Genomic DNA, 27,401 nt, shown 5'->3' on the forward strand with positions numbered 1-27,401 from the left:
TTCTCTACCCCGCATCAAATGGCCATATCCCCCCCCCCCCACGGCCCCAGACCTTCCCAATCAGAGGGATCTTCTCCAGCAGGGACTGCTTCTTCATCCCAATTCAGACAACTGGCAGCTAACCATTTAGAAGTTGAAAAGGACATCCTTTCAAATCTAGACTACAGTGCAACTGTAATAGATACCATTCTTGCTTCTAGCAGAGAATCCACAAATAAAATCTATAATTCTACGTGGACAGTTTTCATTTGTTGGTGCTGAAGGAAAGGAGTACCACCTCTTCAACAAGGTGGCCAGGATGTTAAGTTCTTACAAGATGGAGTCCAAACAGGCCTGAGATCATCCTTTCTTCACAGACAGGTAGCTTCCATAGCTTCAATAATCCCAGTTGTGGATGACTATAAATTGTCAAAACATGCTCATGTAGTTAGGTTTTTGAAAGGGGCAGCACTCAGAGACAAACTTCAAATGCATTCATTTCCAACTTTTCTACAACTACTACAGTTGCACAAGACCAAGTACTTAGAACTTCCACTTGATATCCTCAGGGTAATTTCAGGGTCTTCCTGTTGGAGAATAACTTTATTATGGTAGGGATCATTCTCCAACACAATGTTCCTTCCCTGCACCTGATGGCATGGCTCAACCAGCCCTAACACCACCTTTAGGCAGGGAAGTGTTGATAGCATGAAAACCCTCTGTGCAAAAGCCCTATGCCTCCAAGCGGACAGAATTTGTCTGCTGGTCCCAGACCCAATGTCTGGGTCTGAAACCTGTCATTTATCTGACATTTCTGAGTATTCTTCTTAAAGGGTACCAGTTTGACCACAGAGTTTACCTTGCTTTAATTTTTGCATTCCATGTACCTGTTACCCCTTGTTTTGTATTCTTGGCACTGGATTTTGAAAATATTTTTAAGAGGCCTAACTAACCTCTCCGCTGTGTTGAAATCTCTTATTCCTATTCAGAGTTTTTCTTTAGTTTTGTCACATACTGTACATAAACCTTTCAAGCTGTTGGTATTATCTGACTTGTCATTTTTGTCTTATAAGGTTGCCTTTTTGACCAGGAGGGTGGGAGAGTTATCTGCTCTCTGGATAGACTCTCCATTCACTAGATTTCGTCCTGATAAAGTGATTGTATATTCTAGCTTGAAATTTAGGCATAAGATGGTGTCCCACTTCCATGTGTCCTGGGACACTATCCTACCAGTGTTTTTCCGAAATCCTCAGTTGACAAGTAAACAATCACTCCACCCACTTGATGTTAGGAGGGCATTCCTTTTTTATTTAAGTGTACAAATTCTTTTTGACGTGGCAAAGCTGTTTCTTCCCAAATCATTTCTAAATGGGTGGGTTTTGCCATTAGGTTAGCATATGTCAGTGCTAAGGTGCCTCTTCTGCAGGTTTGTGTGTGTCAACTTTCATGACATCTTTAAGGTGGCAACCTGGTCTGCTCTGTCCATCTTTTCCAGCATTATTCCATCAATATAGGCTCCAGGAGACATACAACTGTTGGGAGAACAGTGTTGCAGTCATTATTTCAATCCCATTCTTGACTCAGTAGTGAGCTTGCTACTCTCCACTGCGGGACTGTACTGAAAACACGACAAAGTTGCACTTATCTGTAACTGTTGTTCATTGAATGTCTTCCATACCTCTCTCTCTCATTTCCCTGTTGTGGTGTACTTTCTCCCCTATGATGCTCCCCTGTGGTATTGTCTCTGCCTCCTCTCACATGACCATTTGGGTGGGAAACCAGCCTGCTCTCAAAAGCTTCTAGAAGCCTTCTGATCAGTTCTTCATTGCCAGCACATGCCTGCACAGTCAGTGTCATGTGCACCTACTTCTTTTAGGATACACCAGGTGCATGGGATATTCATGCCTTTCTATATCAATTGTTGTACTCTAGGATTTTGCCTTATTTTCAGCTCCAGGCTATGACTGATGTTCTTCTTAACCACACCCTATAATCATTTCCTCTAACAGTTTTATTCCCATGGTTGCATGGGGCTTAAGCACTTCAGAAAAAAAAGTATTTTTTCAGTTTCAGGTCACAGCTTACCTCTCTCCAAGTCATTCCTGTTCTTCAGTTTTTTTCTCCCAACCCCCATTCTTTTCAGGTATAGGCTGTTTTTTCTATTTTTTCACACCCATCAGTGCTGACAGGATTCTAAATTGACACAGGTTTTCAGTTATTGATAGTATGTCACAATTCAAGACTATGCTGTTTACCCAGCTCTTGGATTTCTTCAGCCCATCATCCTTGCAACTGGGTACTCTACAGCTATGCCTGTAGCTGCTGGACAGTTTTCTCCACATGTTGAGGTCAAATATACTGCAGTGTTTGCTGTCAGATTTTTGTTTTCCTGTCACCATCTTTTAAGATGCTATTGAAATGCTTTGGTACTTAGCCGCTGCCAAACCAACTTGTTTTGCATCCTCCATTCTGGTTCAATCACCAAACTCAGTTTCTGTTTAAAAAGAAGAAGAAGCCCTCCATCCAGTGGTGGGATTCAGCAGGTTCGCACCACTTCGGCAGAACCGGTTGTTAAAATGGTGCTTGTAAACAACCAGTTGTTAAATTATTTGAATCCTACCATCGGAACCGGTTGTTAAATTATTTGAATCCCACCACTGCCTCCATCCCTAAAATCTGTTGCATGCTTCCTGTTTCAGCAAGCAGGAATTGCCACCCAGGTTTGGCATTCTTTGAACAAAAGCATTCTGGAGCCTTAGGGCATTTAAAATTGTGATATTTACAAATATGCAAGTAGAAAATAAACAAAAGATGTTCCCTAGGACAACTTCCTTGTAATAGGTCCATGTAGAGATGTCATCCCACAACACTTCAGCCAACTCCCAGCTTTGTTCAAAACCACTGGGCTGTTTCTCCAACCCTATATACACATGGCACTTCTCAGATGGAGGTGGAGTCATTTATCAAGCGCTGAAGTTTTGGGCCTTTTCCATTTTGTGTGATTTTATTTTTAAGTGAAGATTCTAGTGGTATATCTAAACAATGCAAACAGCAGTTTCAAATCAAGGTAACCGGCCTAGGTCTGCTGTTGTATTTCTATTGTACTGTATTGGTCCTTCCTCTGATGACAAAACATGGGCTGCTTCTCCACACGCAACGGCTAAGCAAATCCACTTTCACTAAAACATTTACCTTCTCCTCATGGCAGCAAGAATTATGAAGAAAACCTAACTTTGCAGGCATAGATATATGGAGCTCACTCATTCACCTAGCTAAGGGGAATACAACAATTCCCCATCAAGTGACCTTTCACGTCACCCAACCCTTTAATAAACTACAGAAGTATGAAAATGACATTTTTGCGGAACTCCCGCTCTAAACAGGAAAGATTGGAATCAGTATGCCTTGAACATTTTCAAACATGAACAGACCAACCAAAATAAAGGATTAAGTATACATTTACTAATGCTAGAATTCCAAGTTGTTTCAAAGTTACAAACTATACACTTAGTGCTTTCTACCCATACCAGAGACTTTCAAATAAGGTTATAGAGATGCTACTGATGTACAAGTCAGCTTTGAAAGAGATAAGAATTGTGGTCTGCCACCAGGACGTTGCCAAGCATGAACTTTGTAGTGTTTTCTTTTCATGACAATCTCTTGATGAATGATCAAGATTTACAAGACATGTTTCAAATTTCAGTTTATGAGATAATATTAATGGGTAATGCATTTCCCACCCGTTTTTGCAATAAAATTTGACTTTGTATGGGTTTTTTACCCATTATGATGTAAGATACTGCATTATGGACAAGGACTTAAGCCACACTACATTAGTAATGAAACAGTAGCATATAAAGTTGACATGGAAGTAATTTATGCACCAATGAAGAGGTCAGTTTTATTAATTGGATTTCTTTTTCATTTGTCACACACGATGAATGCTTATACAATGAAGAAAGCCAAACAATCGCTGGAAGCAATTGACAAAGATCAACTGATATTTTTGTACCCTCCATAACATGTATAGTTTCTTGCTTTTTGCATCTCTTCTGCTTAATTTCACTGCTACTTGTAAAACTCCGTGTCAAGATTGTCACATTTTAAATACAGGTAAGTTGCTTGAAGTACATTATATACACATACAGAAAAATACAAGACTAGTTGCTTTCCACAATATTTAATTTATATGCTATGGTAACTATATGTAACTTGTAAAGACAGCTTTAGGGGTTCGAGAAACTGTTACTTGCTCTATAATAGTTTGGTCCAATATATTTTAATGTAGTGGTTATTTGCTCCCTCCTTTAACATGACAACGTAATACAACATACAATACATGCACAATCATTCACCTGTGAACAAATGAATAAAAAGACACTCAAGGTAACATATGTACACCCAGAGGCTCAACCAACCATACACAACTAAATAAGGCTATTTTTACAGCTATGCAGCATAAATGGTCAACACTGCTGTTCTAAAGTGAGCACCATAGATACACATTTGTATATAAGAACAAAGGAAACAAAAAGTACACCTGGGTTAGTCAAAAGGTGCCATTCCAAGGCTGTACACAGTGTGGAAAGAATATTTACAATACTTTAAAATAAAAAGCTGCAAAGTTTATTGCCAATGCCCTTTATAAACTTTCTCCTGTTTTTTAATAGATGCTCTGTTCACCACCATCCATGAACTATCCATATTTCTGGTCTTTTATGCTCAAGGAAATTTCAAGCAAATATGTTCTATGGCTTCGCCCACACATCTGTGTCTGTAGTTTTCAACTGTTGATACCATACTGGTATAGCACAGTAGGCTGTTTTTAAACTTAACTGCAACAGCTTAAAAAAAACCCTAAAGGTTTTAAGCACAATGTTTCATTTATGACTTGCTGTATTTGGGAAGAAAAATATAGGCTAATATAGGCTAATAATTAAAATATTCTGTACTTGGAAATAAATTGTGCTAAATGTAATGAATTTTTGAGAGCATGCCCTGTCAATAGCAAGGCTTTGGTTAGTGGAAACAATAAATTATAACCAGATATAACAGTTCTTTGGTGCTCTGCAGACTATTATGTAAATGAAATGGATTGTACTTGACCATTCTGCTAGCATTAAGATACTAAAGTATGTAAACTGTCTCAGACACCAGTGCCTGTCTGGGATTTTGCTACATAACACCATCAATACTTACCAACATTGTTTTGAAGACACAGCACACAATGGCATGAAAAAATAACATTTTTGCCCTTCCCAAAATTAGGAATCTGCAATATATTTTATTCTAGATAAAAGTTCAAAAAAGTTCATCTTGTCAAAAGTATCTTTCGTACAGAAAAATGCCACCTTGTTCATTTGCTAACATTTCAATAGCAAGGGATTTTTAAAAAATGCTAACAGCAGTGAAGAATGTAGAAGGAAATTGATCCATACCAGCTTTTTATTATTTGACTTGATTTGGAGAGTTATTGAAGGAAATTCAGCAAGGGAACTACTTTATATTCAGCAAACTAAATTTGCTATTACAAGACTATCTTGAAATGTGCATAATTTTATTCCGTGTTGTATTTTGAAATATTAGATGTTAGATTTCTACAAGGCATACTCTATTCCAAATGCAGTAATTGTTTCCACTTCCATCAAGTTCATTTAAAACATCTGATTAAGACACCTACATTGTGTACTATGAACAACTTTACATGGAGGTAATCGCCAGCTCTCATAACTGTCCATGGTGTGCATGGCAGCAATATTAAAACAGCTGAGACACTTGATTAACTGTTAAAGTAATAAGCACTCTATAAAGCTTCCATTAATATTGAAAACAGACTGTGAATATTAATGGATAGGGTAGAGGACATTTTCAGAAGATATCAACTTGGTTAAGCCTTCTAATTCATCTTTATGGCCAGTTATTATACAGGAATGGGTTTATTAGAACAAATCTCTCCCCAACTATATACCTTGGTCCATTTTAAATTGCTTGTACTGTACCTAATTGCCATGTTTATGTGTACTGTTAATGAATGACTTTTCCCTTTGATTGTAAAAAGCTCCAGATGATTATAATCTTCCTTATATAGTTTTTAAAAGATTGTCTGCATGTAACAATATTTCTGTGGAGAAAAGCTGCCTTAACAAAAAAGAGTGTTTTAAATCTTTCCTGTACCAAAACAAGATCTTTAGTTCTGCAACCACTTATTTCAGCTTAAAACAAAGATGTGGGATTAAAATCATAATTCAAGACACCTTTTCATTGTAGGTTTGCTTTGTACAAGCCTTGGAAATCTGAAAATTCCCAAGAATTTTCAGCATTAAAACATTATTGCTTTGGTTTTGTTGCAAACACACAGAATTATGCCACATCTAGATATAACAGTTTAGAACAAGATTGGACATTTCACTTAGAAACAAAAGCTCTCCCGCTCTAGCTTTTATGTGCAGAATATGAAACTAAGTGCTTCACTTGCACTGGATGAGGATACAAACTGTAATCCAGAATTTCATATTAAAATTATAATGTTAAAAAAACACAATAGCCTGGTCTGTTGGGAACAAAAAAAGTGTTGGCTAGCTGCATGCAAAAAAAATCATGCATTGGAATATCAAGCAAACTAAAACATAATAAATTACTGCTCAAAGCTCACTTTAAAATATTAAGACAATGGCAATGAAGGGTTTCAGTGAAATAAAGTATTCACAGTTCTGAAAAGGAAGATTGGTGATGTCAAGTAGAATGGGTTAAGTCTGGTTATTATCAAACGACATGACAGCAAGTAGTCTGACCAGAGGTACACAACAATCCCTCCTTCGGGTTTCGCTGAATATTCACAGATATTGTTTTTTCACACAGAGGTAGTTGTAACACATTATTTTTCAAGTTCTTGCTTTTTATTCGTTCCAATTCATTTGTTGTATCTGACATTTGGTCAGAAAAGAATTTTATGCTGCCCAAAGATGAAGCTGGATTTACACCCCCAGAAGAACTTATGCACATTTTCCATGTTGATTTCTCCTGCACCTTAACACTGGAAAATGATATGGTGTTTTGTGGATCAATAATGTATTTAGTACTGTTGTGAATCTGTGAACCTAAGCAGAGACTCATCAATTTGAGGCTTTCAACAAGGTTACCAGCACTTCTTGAGGACAACTGCATTGAATTACCAGATCCAGCACACCGACGTGTAGAACCTGAATTGTTATTCGTGCTTCCTCCAGAGCTACCAGAAGGACTTCCACCCCCTTTATTGTTATCACCAGGGCTTGCTTTGTCTAAACCTCCATTTCCACTGTTAGGTTTGCTTTGTCCACTGCCATCTCCCTGACTGCCAGGGGGACCTTCACTACTATCCCGTCTATGCCAGGAATACGTAAATCCACTGTCTTTGTCGAGACGTCGCCTACTTTCTGAATCATCATCACTTGTTTCTGAGCTACTGCAGCTAGATCCCCGTCCCTGACTTTTCCTTCTGTGGTAACGTTTGTGTACAGTGCTGGGTGAGGCAATATTCATTTTTAGCCTGCTAAGTTTTGGAGGCAAATTCTCATCCATATCAAACTCATCATCAGATTCTCCTTCTTCAAAGATCTGATTGAGCACTGGAGCACTCTTCCGGGAAGTAAGACGATTTGTAACTGAAGGCTTCCGGCGTAGGACAACTTGTGTTGAAAGAGAAACAGGTTTTTTATCTTCTTCATCCTCCTCCTCATCTTCTTCTACTCTAAATAAGCACTTCCGACCACTAGTTGTAGGTTTTAAGCTTACTGAAGGGACAACAGAAAGTGCTGGGCCTGCTAATTCAGGAATATCTTCTTTCTTTGTGGAATCACTAAGTGCCTTATTCCTGTGACCATTAAGAACATTTTCAGCACTACGAGCTGGAGACTGAGGAACGGTTCCATGGGACAGAGGAGATGCTGTAAGGTCATCTTCAAGATCTTGCGGAACATCAATTTTTGTTGGCCATGATTGCCTGCAGCAAGTATAAAGTTAAAAAAAAGGCAATTTTACTGAAAGTCTAAAGCTTAAAGAAAGGCATTACAAGGAGTAAAAAGGCATTACAACAAGTGCAAGGTAAGAAAACTTAATAGTTACAACTAAAACTTTTATTAAAAAATCTACCATGGAGGAAAAGAACTCTCCCTGCCCCCCAACCCCAACTGCTGAACGGCAAATTGTGCTGAAGACAGTTTCATGAATCCTATGGAAATAACTAAGAAATGTAAGTGGGCAGAACCAGGCTTCAAAATTTTAATCTTGTTCTTTCTATTATGTAAAGTGTTAAAATGGATATTAATTTACAGATAAGGCCAAACATAAAAATCTGCTAAAATCGCAATAATTTAAATTTTAACCAGTCTCTTAAACATAAGCTTAAACGTGGAAATACTTCCTGACTTTTAGATAAAGGGAGATTGACTCACTGCTGCTTTGGAAGTAACCTGTTTAAAATCTGAAGATGCAAAGTTAGAAGAACAGTATTACCCTAAACACAGTGCACCCTTCTAAGTTCATTCTCTTCAATGGACTTTGAATGATGCAACATTCAAGATGTATGGTATCTCCATCCTGAATTTTTGAAATATTATCAAAGGCAAATTCTGAAACTTTTACTGTCAACTTCTACCACTTGCTCCAACCTTTCATAGATGTAATCAAGGGTCACAAGAACATGCCTTCAGCAGGCACAACTCAAGGGTCACAAGAACAAAGAAGCAAGTACAGAAGTTATCAACACTGGGGGTCTTCAGCAAGATTACTTAACATGCTAAGTAGCATGTATTTCAACACTGCTGAAATCTCCAGTTCTTCCTTTGTTATACCTTTGCCACCTATAGAAAAGGCCTTTCTGCCTTTTCTAACTGGCTTCCTGTATCTCAGCTTTATTTTGAAATAGATATAAAATTGCATATTGTACTTCATTGACATATTAAACACTTCTGAAATGACCTATTATGTGTACTTGCGCATCCTATTTCTGTGTATATTTTGGGGGCAAGTCGCGCTCAGTTAAATGTGACTTGCTTCCCAGTGTACATAGGACTGCAATCTTAGGACATAGGTGGCTTTGATACTGAGTTGGGCAAAGCCAGTTCACCTGTAGTTATATTTAAGCTTTCATTCTCTGTACTTTTGTTAAGAACTCTACTTAAGAACATAAGAACAAGTCAGCTGGATCAGACCAGAGTCCATCTAGTCCAGATCTCTGCTACTCGCAGTGGCCCACCAGGTGCCTTTGGGAGCTCACATGCAGGATATGAAAGCAATGGCCTTCTGTGGCTGTTGCTCCCGAGCACCTGGTCTGTTAAGGCATTTGCAATCTCAGATCAAAGAGGATCAAGATTGGTAGCCATAAATCGACTTCTCCTCCATAAATCTGTCCAAGCCCCTTTGAAAGCTATCCAGGTTAGTGCCCATCACCACCTCCTGTGGCAGCATATTCCAAATACCAATCACATGTTGCGTGAAGAAGTGTTTCCTTTTATTAGTCCTAATTCTTCCCCCCAGCATTTTCAATGAATGCCACCTGGTTCTAGTATTGTGAGAAAGAGAGAAAAATTTTTCTCTGTCAACATTTTCTACCCCATGCATAATTTTATAGACTTCAATCATATCCCCCCTTAGCTATCTCCTCTCCAAACTAAAGAGTCCCAAACGCTGCAGCCTCTCCTCATACGGAAGGTGCTCCAGTCCCTCAATCATCCTTGTTGCCCTTCTCTGCACTTTTTCTATCTCCTCAATATCCTTTTTGAGATGCGGTGACCAGAACTGGACACAGTCCTCCAAGTGCGGTTGCACCACTGCTTTATATAAGGGCATGACAATCTTTGCAGTTTTATTCTCAATTCCTTTCCTAATTATCCCCAGCATAGAGTTTGCCTTTTTCACAGCTGCTTCTTCCCTGTCCTCAGCTTTAGACAAACAAATAGCAGTGGAATAGAAATAGAAATAGACACGTTTTTTACCTCCGCAAATCACATTCAGTTTGGCCCCTAGAGTATTTTTTAAGTAAGCTTTCTTGCCTTTTGTATCCTTTACCACAGGGTATTTTAAAACACACACACACTTGCATCTTTCTGGACTTGTTTGTGCTCTTTGTAATTTTAAGTACACATTTTATTTTGGCCTCTAAACAACAGTTTTTCTGACACTTCTCCAACCTGTATATTTCAGCTTCTTTTTAGCTAATCTAGTTTTGAAATCAAACATAGGTGTGTTGGACTTCTAAGTAATTTTTCACTCCCATGTTATTTCATTTCTTCCATTTTCTACTGCCTTATCCTCAAGACAGCTTACAACAATACAGTTGAAACTTTACTACACATATTTTGCTATAGTGGCTTCACTTTTTCTGTATCTCCCTCCTCTCAGGAATCCTCACTGCTTGAGGATTTATAGTAGTCTGACTGGGTTAGATCTACCCCTCTTCCTTGCAGCTTCTCTGGGCCAGGAGGAGCCACCTCCCTCCCCTGCTGGATCCTGGAATGGGCTCCCTCAATGAAGAGGTGTATTGCTGGATTTAATTTCAACTTCTGTTAAGGCCAGGGCCCCTTGCTGCATAAGGAAAGGCAAATTCTGCCCTCATCATGCTCTTTATAAAATCAGCTAAGTTAATAGTTGATGAAAAGGAACCAGAGTTGCAGGGGTTACCCAATTTAAGATCTTGCTCCATCTCCTCGTTCCTGAGACTCAGTGGAGTTGCTGCAGAAGCTCCTTGGCCCAATTCAGGCTGAGGATTGCTGGATACTGTCCCTGGCTGCTGAGCTGGAATGGGAGCCATCTTTCCCTCGCTTGTCTTTTTGGTGCACTTTGAGCCAAAATAAGAAGGCATCGCACCTGGCTCTCCCAAGGTTGGAGCAGCCCATTTCTGGGTTGTGCCAACCTGAGTGTTCTGTAAGGCCACCACTGCTATTGGGGCCTCCATTTCTCCTCCCAGTAGAAAGCCATTGTCCAAAGCAACTTTTTACATGCTGCAGTCTACCAGGCACTTTGCTGAGGTGTAGCTCTGAGGAGACTACAGGAGCAGCCAACCCACTATGGAGGCTCTCCTTCTCCCCAACCTTGTCACACAAAATAGGAGCAGGCAGCGAGAAAAGCCAAAGGAAGATGAATAGATCAGGACTTAGAAGTCAAAGAAACAGATAAGAGCAGAATTATTAGAAATGAAATAGCACAGGCAACTAGCTACTGCTCTCCCCTGAGGCAGGAAAAGAATTGAGGATCTCTGAGTAACTGCCACAGAACAGAGGAAATAAAAAGTTATTGCTCCTGCCTCCCTGGTAAGTAGTGGAAATTACTCTGAAAAATGTCCTCCAGCTCAGAGGGTGAACAAAGTATGAGTAAAGTTCCTCTACACAAGGAAAACAACCAAAACACCTTTGAACAAAGGTGCTATATGCAAGATGCATCCTGAGGAAACACAAAATATGGTACCTTAAAAAAACTTATGCAGGAGGCATTTCCTGAGCTCTATCACACCTATTGTTAGTACTGGGATATCTCTTCTTTAGCCCTTGCGCAGACAGAAGAATTCTGTGCACTCATAAAATGGTTACTTAGGCATCACCTTTTTTTGTGTGATATCCAAACTGTGGATTGATGATTACAATGAAGTATAGCAATATGAGCATCACAACAAAGTTGGACAAAGAAAAACAAAAGAATGATTCCCCATAAAGATTCAGCTCTTCGGCTCTGCTGTCTAGAGACTACAGCTTATTACCTTTGGCAGAAGACATCAATGCCTACCACAATCAGAAAGCTTTCAAGATAATAACTTTTCATTACTCTAGAAGAAATGAAATGCTTTATGATATAAAATTCTTATTGGATTTAAGGCAGGTTTTCTAGGGCTGTGTGCAGACATGGTCACAGAGGTAGATCTTGCCCATTTCTAATGTTTGTCCTTTAGCATCTTCAAAGGTGTAACACACAGAGAAGTTTGTTACACACCTGTGTCCAAGTGAGAATGTTAGGAACGATATCTACTAGACCACAACTCCACAACCTGGAAGGCTCCACAACAACCAGTTAGAATCCACCTATGGGAAGCTTTTTTTGACAATACATTTAAAATTATAATGATTTTAAACTTGAATTCTAAGCAAGTGCATTTTTTAAGAATTTAGGAAATTTAAAACTTTATTAACTCCACATTAAGATCTGGGCAACTAATTCTCACCTAGATTGGGCTTTGATATTGCTTAGGACTTGCTAGTTGGATCTAGTTTTGTATTTCTTTCTCTTGTTTCTCTCATAGAATCAGCTCTGCTAGTTCCATAAGGGGAAATTAGGTAGCAATTGATGTGATTGTATTTGTTTAGTTTCAAGGACCCTGAGGGGAAAGAGAATTGAGATGGAACTACAGTAAGACATGTTTTCCTGGGAAACTGGACATGAGGCCAAAAGCAAAACTTTACAAGACTTCTCAAAATAAGATTAAAGAGTGCCTAAAAACAGAAAATAGTTTTTTTTAGACAGATTTGATAAATTAAACTTTTGAAGCCTATTAAGAACTAGGTAGCCTAGTCTTGGCAAGTTCAATTGCTCATTATTAGAATATATATGAAGGGAAATATATCCCAAGAAATGCCAAGCAGATGTTTTTGGATCCATAGTAATTTAGCATGAGTTTATGCCTCCAATAGTTGTTTCCCAACTGATATATACATATATGTGTCTGGAATAAAAGGCAAACTATACAGTTAAAAGGCTATCTATGAAAGACAGTTCTTTTATTCTGCTGACTTAGTCATGTCAGAACTTATCTAGCACATGGATTGCGGACTTTGATGGTGAAAGATTAGAGCCTTGTATTTTGCAGAATTTTAGATTGGGAGGGTTGCCCTCCCTAGGATTGGCCTTTCACTGCAGGAGAGGAAACTGGAGGAGAGAGGTCCATCACTTAGCTGCCTAGATCTTTGCAAAAATTTTGCCTTGAAAGGAGTTTGTCCCTTCTCCCCGCCTTCCAGTTTTTTCAAGCTGGCATGCCTTTGGAAACTGTCCCAAACTTTCTTCAGTTGTATACATTCCCACTTGGGTCTTCCTCTTCAATCTGGGAGGCAGACAAATGCCTTCAATACACTCTATAAAACAGCGGCAGAAAGAGACATTTGTATTTATAACATATATAAATCCTACTTTTTCTTACACTAAATAATTAAAAAGAGGAACATTTATAAAGTGCTTATAAAACCAAGTTAAAACCACTTGAGCAAGCAAACAAAAAAAGCCATTAAACACAGGTTAGGAGGAAGAGGGCAATAAGGGAATGCCCACTGCTTAGAGGAGCCACAGCTAAGCTATCCCACCATTAGAAACAAAAAATGCTAGATAAGATGAATTATTTTTATTTTTATTTTTTTTATTATTGTGTGGCTGGCCTACTATTATCAGCATATCAATTTCTTGTAGCAAAGTTAGAATAATTGCAATGCTGAAATCTAAAAAAGTATATGATGTTAGCTTACTCTACTATGGTGTCTCGATCCGCAATATCTCCTGGTAGAACCATTAGCTGCTTATTATGCTATTTGTGTTCTTCTTCAGTAAAGATTTTTATATGTTCAGAGAACTAGAGGGAGATGTTTATACTTTGTTGCTGGTGATGGGTCAACTCCCTTGTAGCCAAGGATGGTTTTCAATCTCTTCCAAGGATGCCCTTCGTTTTGGATCTCTTTGCAACATACGTGTAATTAGACTAGGAAAAAGAGAACTCTGTAAGCACATTCGCATAATGGCCTGGTAGGAGCAGGCACCCCCTCTTCCCCTCAAGAAGCTGCTTTTCCCAGGACATATCTCAGGGCTACCCTAATGCAAACTCCTCTTCTAAATTTGTCCTGCCAAAGTTTTTACATTTTATTTAAGTAGTACTAAAAGTCCATCCATATTAAGATACATATTTAAGATCAGTGAGCATCAACCAGATCTTCTCTCCATTTATTATAGAGCTAAAAGGAGAATTAAAAGGGGACCATTGGTGGCAGTAAAAGCATACACATGAAGAGAACAAAATTAATAACCCATTCCCCCATGACATTTTCGCTGACATAAGTACTCTCATAAAAATGCTATCTGCCACACTGGAGCCGGGGGAGGGAACTGGAGGTGAGTGGATATGTACAAGTTTTCTTCTGCACAGCAAACTGGAGATCCTATACATGAAATTTGTTTTTATTAGTTCCCTCTCTGATCCTCTGGTGCTCCTTACAACATACGCATTGCAAAGAGCAGCATAAGAACAAGCAATGGACAAGACATACAGTGAAGAGGAAAGAGCCAAAATAAAATGACAATGTGCCAGCATTAAAAGCTCTTTGGTGCAAGCACTTTTAAGCAAATATAAGCATCCTTTTGTTTACCATCCCACTTCAGGGAAACAGAAAGTGAGACTAAATGCCAAGAATGTGCCCAGTCATAGAAAAAGCAATTAGAATTAAAGTAAATCCAACACTGCACTTAAGCAGCAAATTAATTTTTTTTCATTACAAACATATTCCACAGGTCTCTATTTTAGCAGAATTTTGGTTTTTAAGTTCTACAGTCTTGTCTTTTGTACTCAAGAATTTAACAAATGGCTATTCCAAAGACAAGTTATACAGAAAATGGTTCAATAAAAGAACATCATTATGGAGTTATTCAACTGCCAGCTTTAAAGGAATGCTTTATGTTAACAAGAGAGACCAAGAGTTCTAATGTGACGGAAAAGGCTGAATAAAATCTCTCAGCAACTGCATTTTCTCTTGAGCAATGAGAATGGGAGGTAAGACAAGAGAGGCACTCCTAGTAATGGCTTCGGAAAAATGCTCAATGTATCTATATATAGGTCTCATTCATTCATGAAAGCAGACATATGCAATTTCACTACATATTTCCCATTTGGCCCATCTTATCACAACTTAGACAAGCTTTCGTCTTCTGTACAGGCAGCTACTTAATGACTGGAGCTATGGAGATGTTTACTTTTCTTTTAAACAAGCAAACATCTTTCCAATAATGGGAATGGAATCACTGATAGAATTGGATTTTAAATTTCTTGGTGAGCAGTCCTATAAAATTTTACTTTACCTCTTTTTACATTCTTTTTGACACACGAGATGGCACTGTGTATTTCCCAGTCCATGATCGGCATTGTCAACGCTTTCCACTGTCATTTGTTTCTTGGAATGGCGTTGTCCACAAAACCAACATGTACAGGGATAACTCCCAAGCTCCATATATCTGCAAAAATAATCAATTCTTTTAAAACTGGCACAGAAAAAAATAGCTATTTTTAGTCTATAGTAGAATTCAAACCAATGTTTCTTAATAAAACTGGAAGGTTAATGCCACCAATAGCAATTCAATGAGATTGTACTTTTAGAGTGAAAATCTGTTACTATAAGGGAAAAGGCATCACAATTTCACTTCCCAGGAGAAACAGAGGCAAAAAATATTGCCTCAGTACAACAATTAATAAAGTAGTACCTGCCCCCCAAATTTTACTCAAGTAGCTACTTTATAATTACAGATTCATTAGAAACAATGGGTGAATCTAACCATCTTCCCAGTAGCTTTCCTCCAGCCTAAAAGTAGCCTTCTTCCAATTTAAGTGGCTCTTCCTTCAACAGAAAAGCCACCTCAGTTGGAGGAAGACTTTTTAGATTGGAGGAAGGGTTCAAACTCGAGTCAAAAGGAGAGATGGAACACAAATATCTGAATAAAACCCAAAAAGGAAACTCTTAACAAAGCTTCTAGTCAGTGGAAGAGTAGAAGGTTACAGGATTGAAATCTAAGCTCAGTTTATTTCATTTTGCAGTCTGAGGCTTTTCCCACTGCCTAAAACACACGAGAAACAATACCGATTAATTGTAGTTTATGTAGGATAGAATGTAGGACATCCAGTAACTATGGCTAAGGTCCTATTGAGTCAGGATCTGGCTTACGACAGGACACAGATTACTCAACTAACTGTAGCCTTTGAGTGATAGAAAGCTGGACATGTGTAACACTCTGGCTTTGTTACCTGGCAAACAATTCCACTCAGGCTAAGTAGAGAAAGGAGCTAAAATAAGCATTTGTCAAACAAACTAAGACCTAAGTGAAGATTTGTCAGAATGGATTCCTTGGTTTTAAAAAAAACAAGGTTATGATCTTACAGAATGAGGTCTGTTCATTACCCCGTGACAGCTTCAGTGCATGCTGAGGTGTTCACACAGGTAACAGAGCATCCACAGAGCAGACCTGTGTACAATTTTCTCCATTCGCTGCCTTTTTCTCTGCTGTGTCACTGGAATTTTTTTTTAAAGCATTTATTATTGTGCTTTTACCACAATAACAATCTATTGCCACAATCTGCCAGTTCCTCTAAATTCATAGCGTTTCTATTTGAAACAAAAAAACCTCTAGTCACTTACTCTTAACGAATGAGTTTCTACTAATTCAAAGGAGTTAGCAGATTATAGCATTTACTGATTTTTTAAAAAGCTTTCTGGTGATGTATGTGGGGAAAATGGTGGCCATGGGAACTGAGGGAAAGAAAATGGGACTGATATGAACAGGACCTCCTAAAATATGCATCTTGTCCAAATGGATTGCTAAATACACTTAGACTACATTCTTTCCAGAATGATCACACCAAAACAGTACCTACCAAGGATAGGGAAAAACTGGAAAATGGACAGGCAGATGATGATGTACGGTTGCTCTAGCTGCAGTTTGGAAGTCGAGGAGAAAACCTCAGTATGAATTCAACCTAGACCTAAGCCTTTTATGTGGTGACTTGAACTGGCATAAATAGTGTTTTGTATCTTGGTGCAGAAATTTTTTCCAGGACAGATAAACATAACCTCCATATTTTCTGAACAAGCTTATTCTAAACCTTTGCTATGTGCATGCAAAACATGTGATATCCTGCAACACAAAAATGTTTATCTCTGTTGGTTGCAAATTTGTATACTGGAACATGAATACTGTTTACTAACCACACTCTGTCCTAATTGTTATAAAAATGCAGATGTTCTGGCTTAATCCTGGTTGTTCACTGGCAACACCTTCCCATGCCCTCTGGAGCAGGCAATGAAATGAGAACTGCTTAAATATTACTTCTTTAAAATGCAACTTTCTATAGTTAATAACCTGGGAAAGGTTAAGGTTTCAGTCTGTTTAAAGAAGCAAAAAGTGCTAAGGAAAAGAGTAACAGATTAGAGGAAAATACAAGCTGTGTTGTTTGTTCCCTGCTACAAATCCATAAATAAAATAAAAATTAGGTGACGTTCTCAAAAACTACTCCTGAACTATCTTATTCAGGAAGCTCTAATTATAATTTTGTGAATTCCTTACACTAGATTTTTACTGTATTCATTAACACTAATACTTTAAAAAAATACCGCATCTATTTTCATGAAAAAATTAACTAGCACCATGAGAAAAATTACTGCTTGCAAAGATCTAAGAATTTGTTCCCTTAAAAATTGGGAGTTGGCATGCAAAATATTTTAAATAGAAAGTTCTGAATGAATACTAAAAGGGAACTGGAAAAGACACTGTAATTTTTAAAAGATAAGTTTTGCATTTTAAAACAGGACTTCATTCTTACAGAACAGAAGGATATTAGTATAACATGGAATTTGGACAAGATCTTATTTATTATTTCAAGTGTTCTTGGTTAATACCTGCAAACCTTCAGGGCTGCTGGAAACACTGATTGAGAAAGAGTTATTTAAGCAGGATTCTCAGAACCATGACAACCAGCAGCGTACATGTAACTTCCTTACATAACACTGAGTCACTGCCATGGAAACCAAGCTACGTCACAAACTGCCCATTCCATGCTTGTCTCAAATCCAGTAAGCATAGAGCAACAAAATTTGCATTACATTTAAAAATGTTATTCAATGTCTTCTCATCCAAAATAAAATGTGAACGTTTTTAGCCCACAGTGAAAGACTAAGTCATTTATAACCTGTTATTTACTGGACCACATCACAGAGGTTATTAATTGGCTAGAATTCCCACTGCATTCAAAGTTGAGAACATCATAGCAGAAAAATGCCTTCTCAGTTTCCAAGTCCTTAAAATGAAACATAGAAGGCAGCCACATAATCTCATTATCCCATCAGCAGCAGAAGTGAACAGGAGCTGGCATATAATATTTCAATACAATAAAATGCAATATTTTTTGCAAGATATTTTTGGAACAACTCTAGAAAAATATTTTTCCTCAGAGGAATACACCTGCAAAAACAATCTAATGGAGTGAAAAGTTCACTGGGATTTCTGCAGGAGAGATCTGAAAACAAAATAACACATTTGGGATTGCCCTAATTCACAGACTTTTCCTGTGAATCCACATTTATTTCTCCCGAGACTGTGCAAAACGGTACTATATCAGATGCAATCCCTAGCCTATGATACATCCTGGAATGTCTAGCATAGTTTATATATTAACCAAGTAGTCCATCATTAGGTATCACTTCTAGTTGGGGCACACCAAACACCAGAAAAATAAATACTTCATTTCCATTTTTTCTACTATGTTCTCTCAGCATGTGTAATGCAATACTATCAGGAACACTTTTACTAACGTACAAAATTGATTAACAGATGAAAGAACTGAGAGGGCGGAAGTGGGGCGGTAGGGGAAATTTAATTCCATTTCTATAAAATTTATAAAGAGAACTCATGCGCATCATGTGAAAGTGGAGAGAAACTGCCATGCATGTAAGAGGCCTGCAATCCTGCATTTGTAGGATCAGCCTATCAACTGCCACAATACAACAAAATAGGGCAGACACACTATAAAGGAAGCAAGTGATGGATGGTGGAATTTGCTTGGTATTGCTATGAATTTCATGGTAGTAGCTTGGGCTTGAAGTGCATCCCTTCCATGAATGTTGTGTAGCACTGGTAATGTAAAGTTATCCAATTGCTTTTAATCAACTTACTCCTTCAAACTATGACTCCCAACCTCTTTTGACTATGCTAATAATGGGTGTTATGGAACTATTTCCTTCTATATAATCTCCGTGATATGTGAAGAACCTGCCTTTGTCTCGTCCCTGAATCAATCCTCATCCTCAGGGCTTCAGTGGATGGCCCTAGGTTCTAGGTATATTATGACAAGAGGTAGAAAAAGCTTCTCCCCTGCCCACTCTCCATAGTGTGCATGGGATTTCATAGAACTCCTCTACCATGTCATCCCTTACTAGACTTTTTAAAAGCCAACTCAGTCTAATCATCATTACTTTTATGTCTAACAGCTTTTTTGGCAACCCAATAAATCCTGCTATGTTTTCTATACAGCATCAAGAATCAGTAAGAACAAAGATAAAGACTGAGACTATGGCATTTAGATGTGGAATAAATAAATGAGAATGAGCCTGCTTTTATACAGGGCTTTTAGGTAATCCCATTCCCTCCTCCACAATTTAAATCGTAACTGTTCTGAATTTATTTATTTGGAGGCTTAAATCCTCTTCAAATCTTGTATTTCTCATTAAACTATCATGTATTCACATAGCTCCAAAGATTTCCTTCTAACCAAGGTCTTCAATCTTAGTTCCATGTAATATGGAAGGAGTGAGAGGAGTACATGAATCCAAAAGCTTTGTTCTCAGTATAAATAAACTAGAAAGGTCTGAAGATCATCAAGTTTCATCTCACCAAATTGTCAAGTACATTTAGGAAACATCTCTTTCCACACACTACCATCTCAAATGTTCTTTATTTTCTCACTGTGTTCTTTCATTCTTTCCTGTCCATTCCTCCTTCCTGGTTTGGAAAATGACTGGTTGCAGCAGAGGATTTCCTTGTCTCAACTATTGCTGCAGATGCCTTTCGGACCACAAATTAATGTCATCTTACCCGTCCCCTGTCAAACTAAGAAATTAGCAACACAAAAAATCCAAAACATCAAGAGAGCTACTAACAAAGCAAATACAACTTTACATGCAGTTATAGCAATTTTGACTCTACATGGAAGCACATTCTATCTAAGCTTCTATGGAAGCAAATTCTATCTAAGTTTATAAGAGCTCATCTCTTTCTCATTGGTTGCATAGATTGTCCATATCCACAAACTTCTGCTAAAACCAATCTACAAGCCACCTTCTAGCAAAGATTTTCATAGAGCAGAACAGTTAATTTATCTTAGCTCCCCAGGCTCCCTAACCTATTCTGTCACGGCTCCTTTATTTAAGTGGACAAATTATTTAAGTTCTAAGACATAATTTCAGTTTTTTCACTTCAGTCTCGTACTGTAAGCCATGCATTCATGAAATGTTGGATTTTTCTTGGCATTCCTCTTCACACCTGCCTCATTTTGGACCCTGGAAAGATGATTTCTCAGGACGCACCCACATCAAGGAATACCTGCAGCAGGTAAAGCGTCATGAAGGGAGAAAAAAGGTAGTGAATTACCTCCTTTGATCTTGTTTCTACAATTCTGCTAATGGAAGAGAAAGGAAGGGCTGGTCTATTCTACATAACATACTGCAAAAAAAGTTGATATGATACTTTTTTTCAAGTAAAATGGTGCAGCCTCTTGCAGTACTAATGTTACCAATTTAGCTATAGAAATAATGACAGTGCCCAGGGTCTACAGAATTGCATTTAGGATTTCTAATTCTTTACCTTTATTTTAAACTAGACCTAACTTTTGCATTTTAACAACAGCTATACTTAATTGCTGCCCGGAGGAAAGGAGAGAATGAGACTGGAGGGTAGCGGAAAGACAACACAGACAATCCACCTTGTATGAAATAAATTTTGGTCACAGTCCGTTTATTGGTGCATACTGGCTGAAGGAAGCAGTGGCACAACATAGGATGGGATCCAGCACTGGGCAGTACTATTCCATGTCCCTCTGCAATAACCTTCCTTCCCAGCCACCTGATGGATGTGGGGGGAGAAAACCAACACCCAGTGCAAGCAGCAAGATAGTGGGAGCCATCTGCGCGGGCTCCCGGGTGAACTCCCTCCTTGCTCCCAGGGGGCATAAGCCACCTGCAGCCCCGTGAATTCAAGGCATGCAGTACATATGCCTCGCTACCAATTCCCCAGGTTCTCTTCTTATGGAGGCCCCTACCTTCAAAAGGGGAGGCCCAACACACAGGGCTCTTCTTCCCCTGAACGGGTCAGTCCCCATATGCAACCCGCCAGGCTGTGACAGATGAATGTAGATAACAACAAAACCCCACAAAACAATAGGGCAATTCAGTAATAAGGTCAAAAAAATGAGGGTGTGTGAGTTGGAGAATCCATCACATTTGAGTGGGAAGAGAGGAAACCCAAGGCCCAGCCTGCTCTTATAAGGCCATGACCCCAACCCCTCCACCTACATCATTAAAAGACAACAAGAAAAGGAAAAGGATCATAAAGGAAACCATGGCCCTTAGTCTGCAGGACCTGAGCAAGGTTGTTAACAATAGGACATTTTGGAGGAAATTAATTCACAGGATATTAATTCTCAGGCTGAAAGTTGGAAGCGATTTGATGGTTCAACAACACATACAATAATACATACGTGCGTATCCTAACAGGTTTACTCCCTGCTACAATAAAATGTTGGTAGGCTTTAAACTATTGTTTTTGCAGCAAAGCAAACATTTCTATTACTTGGCGTCTGTAACTTTTTATGGATGAAAGAAAACTGTGGCACATCTGGCAAAAAGGAGATCAGAATAATGTAATGGAAATGAGTAACTCCAAATTAGGAATCTTTATTCCATTAGCTTGAAATAAAGCACATGAAATGACAAACTACAAGGCTTCTTCCCAACCCAGGATCTGGTTCAATGAATAAAATAGCAACTTTGTGGTGCACAGGAAATGGCATCAAGAAAAAGACACTGGAATGGTCCAGTCACTCACTTTCACGCACACATCTATGTTAAATTCCCAGTCCAATTCTGGGGATCCTACAGTTGCTATTAGAAGGTATTAGGAACTGTTCATGGAAAGCCAACAGCTCATCAGGTTTGAGTATTAAGAGGTATGAATCAACTAAGGCACAACCTAAACTAAACAGGTAAAGTTCCAGGTCATTACTGACTCCACAGGATGACTGGGCTTCTATGGGATGGTTTGTCAGGCCTCTCTTTCAGCCATCTACCCTTTACCCATAGCAAGCTGGGTACTCATTTTACCAACCTCGGAAGGATGGAAGGCTGAGTCCATCTTCAGTCAGCTACCTGAAACTGATTTCCATTGGGATTGACCTTAGGTTACAAACATAACTTTGACTGCAGATACTGCAGCTGTTCACTCCACGCATGGGGCTCCTGGCATCCTAAATTACCGTGATATACCTTCCTCGAAAGTATATGCTTGATTCCCCACTCTGAAAAACGTAAACTAGATAATTTTAATCCAGTTTGGGTAGATTCAGGACCTTTGAACACAGTTTCATGCTCCCTACCGCAGAGTTCCTGTGCTCTCTTCTTCCCAGAAACGCAGCATGGGCAATTATGAGCCCCTACTGTCGGGCTAAGCGGATCAAACACGCCAATCTGCTCAGGGGCTCTCCTGATTGGCTGCCATGCTTGTGCTGGGCGGAATTTTTTTATTTTCGCGCGGACGGATCCTCGCCTCTGCGAAAGCAATGCTGAGAACAACCCTATGTGGGAACGGGATCCACGGTGCTACGTGTGTGTGGGAACATTTTTTAAGTGAATGCAAGGTAGACACAAACACACTTACCTCCCTCCCAGCCCACAACTACCAAAAAAAGTAAAAAGTGTCCAAAGGTGGGCATTTATGCTTGAAACCATGAGTGTGGCACACAAAGGACTGGACTTTCTCAAGCAGTTTCAGGGTCTAAAATAAAATGAAATAAAATTAAAACAGCTTCCTTGTCCCTGGCTGGGCTCAAATCCCCAATCTCTTGGCCCTTAGCTGAGCGCTCAATCAATTGTGCCACAGAGACACCATTGTTTTAAGGTTGGGGGAAATGCGACTTAAGCATAATTCACCCACGGTGAGCCCTTCGATACATTGGAGGTTCCTAAATCTAACTAATAAATAAAAAATAAAGTCTTGTCTCAAAACTATTCCATGTTGCCTCGAACCGACATAGATCTCAGGACTGGGAAATTAATAAAAAGGGGCTGCGCTTACTGCTTCCTGATTGGATGGGAGGCTCCACGTGACTCGCAAGGGTGGGTAATTCGAATCCAGAATCACCCCCCGAGCTTCCCCACCACTCCTTGTTCGGCGCATGTTTTTCAAAAAGGTCTACTTTTCATCCAGGTTCTGCAAAGACGCACGCTGAGCTGGGGGGGTGGGGGGACGACAGAGACGGGGTGAATGCATTTTCGGTGCTGGTGTAGTGGGGAGTTCTGTTGGAAACACTGCTCCATTGACGCAAGGGGAAAATTGCATCTTCTTGTCCCTGCACACATCAGCCCACCTATCCTCAAGGCTGTTCCTCTGTGCAGATTCAGCAACACTAGTAGTAAAGTTCTTAGGGGTTAGAGGGAGATGCAGCAAAGCAGGGAATCTAGGAAAGTTCCATGTGCCTTACACATAAAAAAAAAATTCAGGCGATACTCGTCCAATGTATCCCAGAACTCCTAGGACTGAAGGGAAGGATGAAAAATCGTAATGTTAGAACTCCCAGGAAATATTGAGTTTGAAATACCACTTTCCATAAGGATAAAGCTATTGTACTACACCTTCTTCAAATATAAGCAACTTTTAATGTAATATAGTGATCACATCTCTAATTTTTATCAATTATGAGCACAACCACTGGTAAACTTTTGTCATCAAGAAATAATTCTACCATTAGGCCCTCCTGATATGTCTATATTGTTACGCTGAAATTCATACCACCGTTCACTTAGATGGATTGCTGCTGCTAGAATACTCAAAAAAAAAGGTCAATCACTGGAAACAGATGACAGCAAATATATCACCTATATGCCATGTGGTTTTGCTGATGTTTCTGTAGGGGATTGTAGTGCAATTCTTTTTACTAACTGAATTAAAAGTTTGCAGCTTCGATTTGAATAAGCTTTTATTGTTTAAAACAAGTCTGGTAATATGGAGCCAAGGGTGCTTCTTTCCAACTACATCCAGCAACAGATTGTTTTCAATTTGGAAACCCACTTTGAACTAACCATGAAAGTCCATGCCACTAAAACCTCAAAACTCTGGCTACTATAGGGTGGTCCCTAAAGCTAAGACATTTTTTCACATATGCAAACAGGAGGCCTCTTCAAGACGTGGGTTATTTATAGCGCTCTAGGACGGCAAAAAAACGCTGTCCCCAGGGAGCTGTTCGCGATGGGGATGCGCGAGCTGCATCGTAAGAAGCTCGTGCATGCCCCTCGCGCCTCCCCAGCAGCGCGAAGCCGGTTTCTCGCGCAGCGCAGGTTTTCTGAAACAGGGGCTGGAAGGTGCTTAATGGTGGCAGCTGGAAGCTACGCCACCCCCCCTCTTCCATTCGATGAATTTCAGATTTTCATTGCCGCTTCACGCCTGGATATCTCTCGCCCCATGCCCTGCGGTAATCTCCAGAGCTGTCATCACGTTAGGGCAGTATGGCATGTCCCCTGGTCAGGGCGACGCCACGGCAGGTCACAGGAAGGTATCACGATCGCACCGGCTGTGCCGCCTTCCCTGTCCCTACCAGGACCGCTTGTGCTAATCCTCGTCCCGGCAGTGTGTCAGCCGCTTGCATAAATACCGGGATGCACTTCTTGCAGCGCAATGGCCGGCAGAAACGCTTTCTCACAGTCTGTTTATTCATAGTTGTCAGTGGGCTTTAAAGGTAAAACCAATAATTCTAGATGGGCTGAATAGGAATAATATGAAGCATGCAAAGCAGAAAGAAATAAAAAACAAGGAATAAAGGAATAAAAATCAAGACTCATGGAAACTTGTCTTTTCTGTACTTTCATATACCCGGAGATATACCAGGAAAGAAGCAGTTTTAAAAATTCAATTTGTTTCTAATTTAACTACAATTGAAAAATGCAATCGATGCACAGCCCCACACAAATCAACACTGAAACTGTGGATAGACTCCACTCCACTCCTCCCATTTTTTCCATTTTGCATCAAATCAACATTTTTTATTGTACTTTCTCAAATTATTTTGAACAGATCCAAAATATATATTTTAGTATCTCCAGGAAAAAATACTTGATACTCATAACATTTCCTAGAAAACATCTTTGGACGTAGGCATTTGGTCTACCACATATTTATATGAAGCCTTCCTCGGCTTGTTCCTCACTTCTCTATCTCCTCCAGGGTTTTACCATTTGCCCTCAAGCAGTGGGCAACCTCTGAGCATATGCCCTCCCACCCACCTTTGCTTCTGTGCCAGCAAGAGAAATACAGAAGGGGTAGAAATTATATGGTGTGATTTGCCACTGTCTCCTCAAGGTGAAATCCCCAAAACTCTAGCACCATCATTGCAATGGTTTGTGGGGAAGTGTGTGGCGGCTCGAGCTTTTTGGATGACATAAGTCCACTGAACCCTATAGAGGCTTTTTAGCGGAGGTGCGGTGTTTTGGGTTTTCTTCCCTCCTTGGTGTCAGAAAGCCCTCTGGAAGCAGCGTGATAGTAGCACGGTCTTCAACTGCCCAGGGCTCTGGATTGGGTTGCTCATAATCAGTAATCTCTAACAACCTAATCTAAAGTCTCTTAATGCATGGATATTAGAAAAATAAAAAAGAAGGTCCCTCTTTCCAATAGCTGTATGAACTCCAGAGCATTTAGGTATATACTTATCAAAGTTTCTTTTCATAATTTAAATTCATGACAAACATTAGATTCTTCTGCAAGTATTTATACCCTTTATATTTCTAGAGACGAACTCCACATTCCTCCAGCTAAAGCAGTGCCTACTCATGAAGGATGCAATACACTGCTGGTAGCCATACACTAAAAAACAGGAGTCTCCAGCCTACGGCCCTCCAGATGTTCATGGACTATGATTCCCATCAGCCCCTGCCAACATGGCCAATTGGTTGGAGGGCCATAGGTTGGAGATCCCAGCTGTAAAACGTCTAATGGTTTCAACCAATGATGAAATAAAGGGCAGCAGATATGTATAGAGGCAGGCAATAGCAAACCATCTTTGAAAGTGTCTTTTGTCTTAAAAACCCTAACGGATCTCCCATAAGTCAGCCGCAACATGACAGCTGCAACATGACAGCAAAAAAAAATGTAATGCAGGATATCCCAAGATTTATATAATCTATTCCAGTAGAAGCGCACTCCTTTGAGATGCTGGGTGCCAGAGCTCTCTCTAAAAGGCGGTGCACAATATCTAGGCTGCCCTCCTGGGCCCCTTGGATCTTGGATTTTGCATGCACCTCAGTGGAGCAGGGAGGACTCGGCTGGCGGGCCTGGTGCCTGTATGCTCTGAGGGTGGCTGCTGCCCCGGGGGAGCAGAGGCTGCAGAGATGCTAGAGAGGCGCATGTGGGACTTGGCATGGGAGGCTACAGCAGGCTGGCTCCCCTGCCTCGGGCTATTCAGGTTAAACCAAGCCATGCGCTGGCACTTTGTGATAAATAAAATGGCTCTTTAGTTGCAATTTGGGCACTTCTTGGTCTCAAAAAGGTTCACCATCACTGATCTATTCTAATATTTAGCGTTAGTCCATTTCAAGAATATCATTTTAAAAACAAAAGGATTTTCGTAATTAATAGACTTTGTGCTTTCACCCATTAACTTACCTACTGCAGGTGCATCATATTCATCTCCAAGCAGAATTTCAGGAGCAGAATATGCAAGAGAGCCACAACTTGTTGTAAGTTTCTTTCCAGGCTGAAATTTGTTGCTGAAGCCAAAATCAGTCAATTTCACAAGTCCTTGTTTTTCAAAGAAGACAACATTCTCTGGCTTTAAGTCTCTGTGAACTACATGCAGTTTATGGCAGTAGGATATAGCATGAACAATCTGAGCAAAAAATACTTTGCTAGATCTTCATTAAGGCCCTCTTCAAGGCTCTATGATGTAATTTAAACATATCTCCCCCCATCACCAAGCTTCCTAAGATTGTGTAAAGTTTGGTCTGGGTGTCAATCACTTCTATAGAGATCTAATCTATATTAGGATGCTGCACTAATTTCATGCATCTAACTTCTTGGAAAAGATGTCCTGTAGCTAGTGTATCTAGCTTGGTCTTATCAATTACTTTCACAGCTACTTTTTCACCTGTAAAGACATGTCTTGCAAGTTTGACCACAGCAAAGTGCCCTCTGCCTAGGGTTTTATCCAAATCGTATAATCCAGCAATTTTTCCATCATACCCTCGTTTGAAACCTGCCATACTGCTCCAAGTCAAGAAGTAATGCTGAAGGGTTTTTGAAACTGGTGTCTTCTCATATAAAGATATTTGAAGTAGATACAGAGCCCATTTTCACTGCCAAACGCACCTAAAATATAGAAAAAAATATTACAGAATATACACTCAACA

The 27,401-nt window shown here is 39.6% G+C and overlaps 1 pseudogene; it reads right to left on the minus strand.

The window, feature by feature from the left end:
• Nucleotides 1-3,854: 3,854 nt before the first annotated feature.
• LOC125440850 lies at nt 3,855-27,342 on the minus strand (annotated as a pseudogene).
• Between the last annotated feature and the right edge of the window lie 59 nt (nt 27,343-27,401).

This window comes from Sphaerodactylus townsendi, linkage group LG11 (assembly GCF_021028975.2).
Source record: "Sphaerodactylus townsendi isolate TG3544 linkage group LG11, MPM_Stown_v2.3, whole genome shotgun sequence".
In the NCBI taxonomy this organism is placed as follows: Eukaryota; Metazoa; Chordata; class Lepidosauria; order Squamata; family Sphaerodactylidae; genus Sphaerodactylus; species Sphaerodactylus townsendi.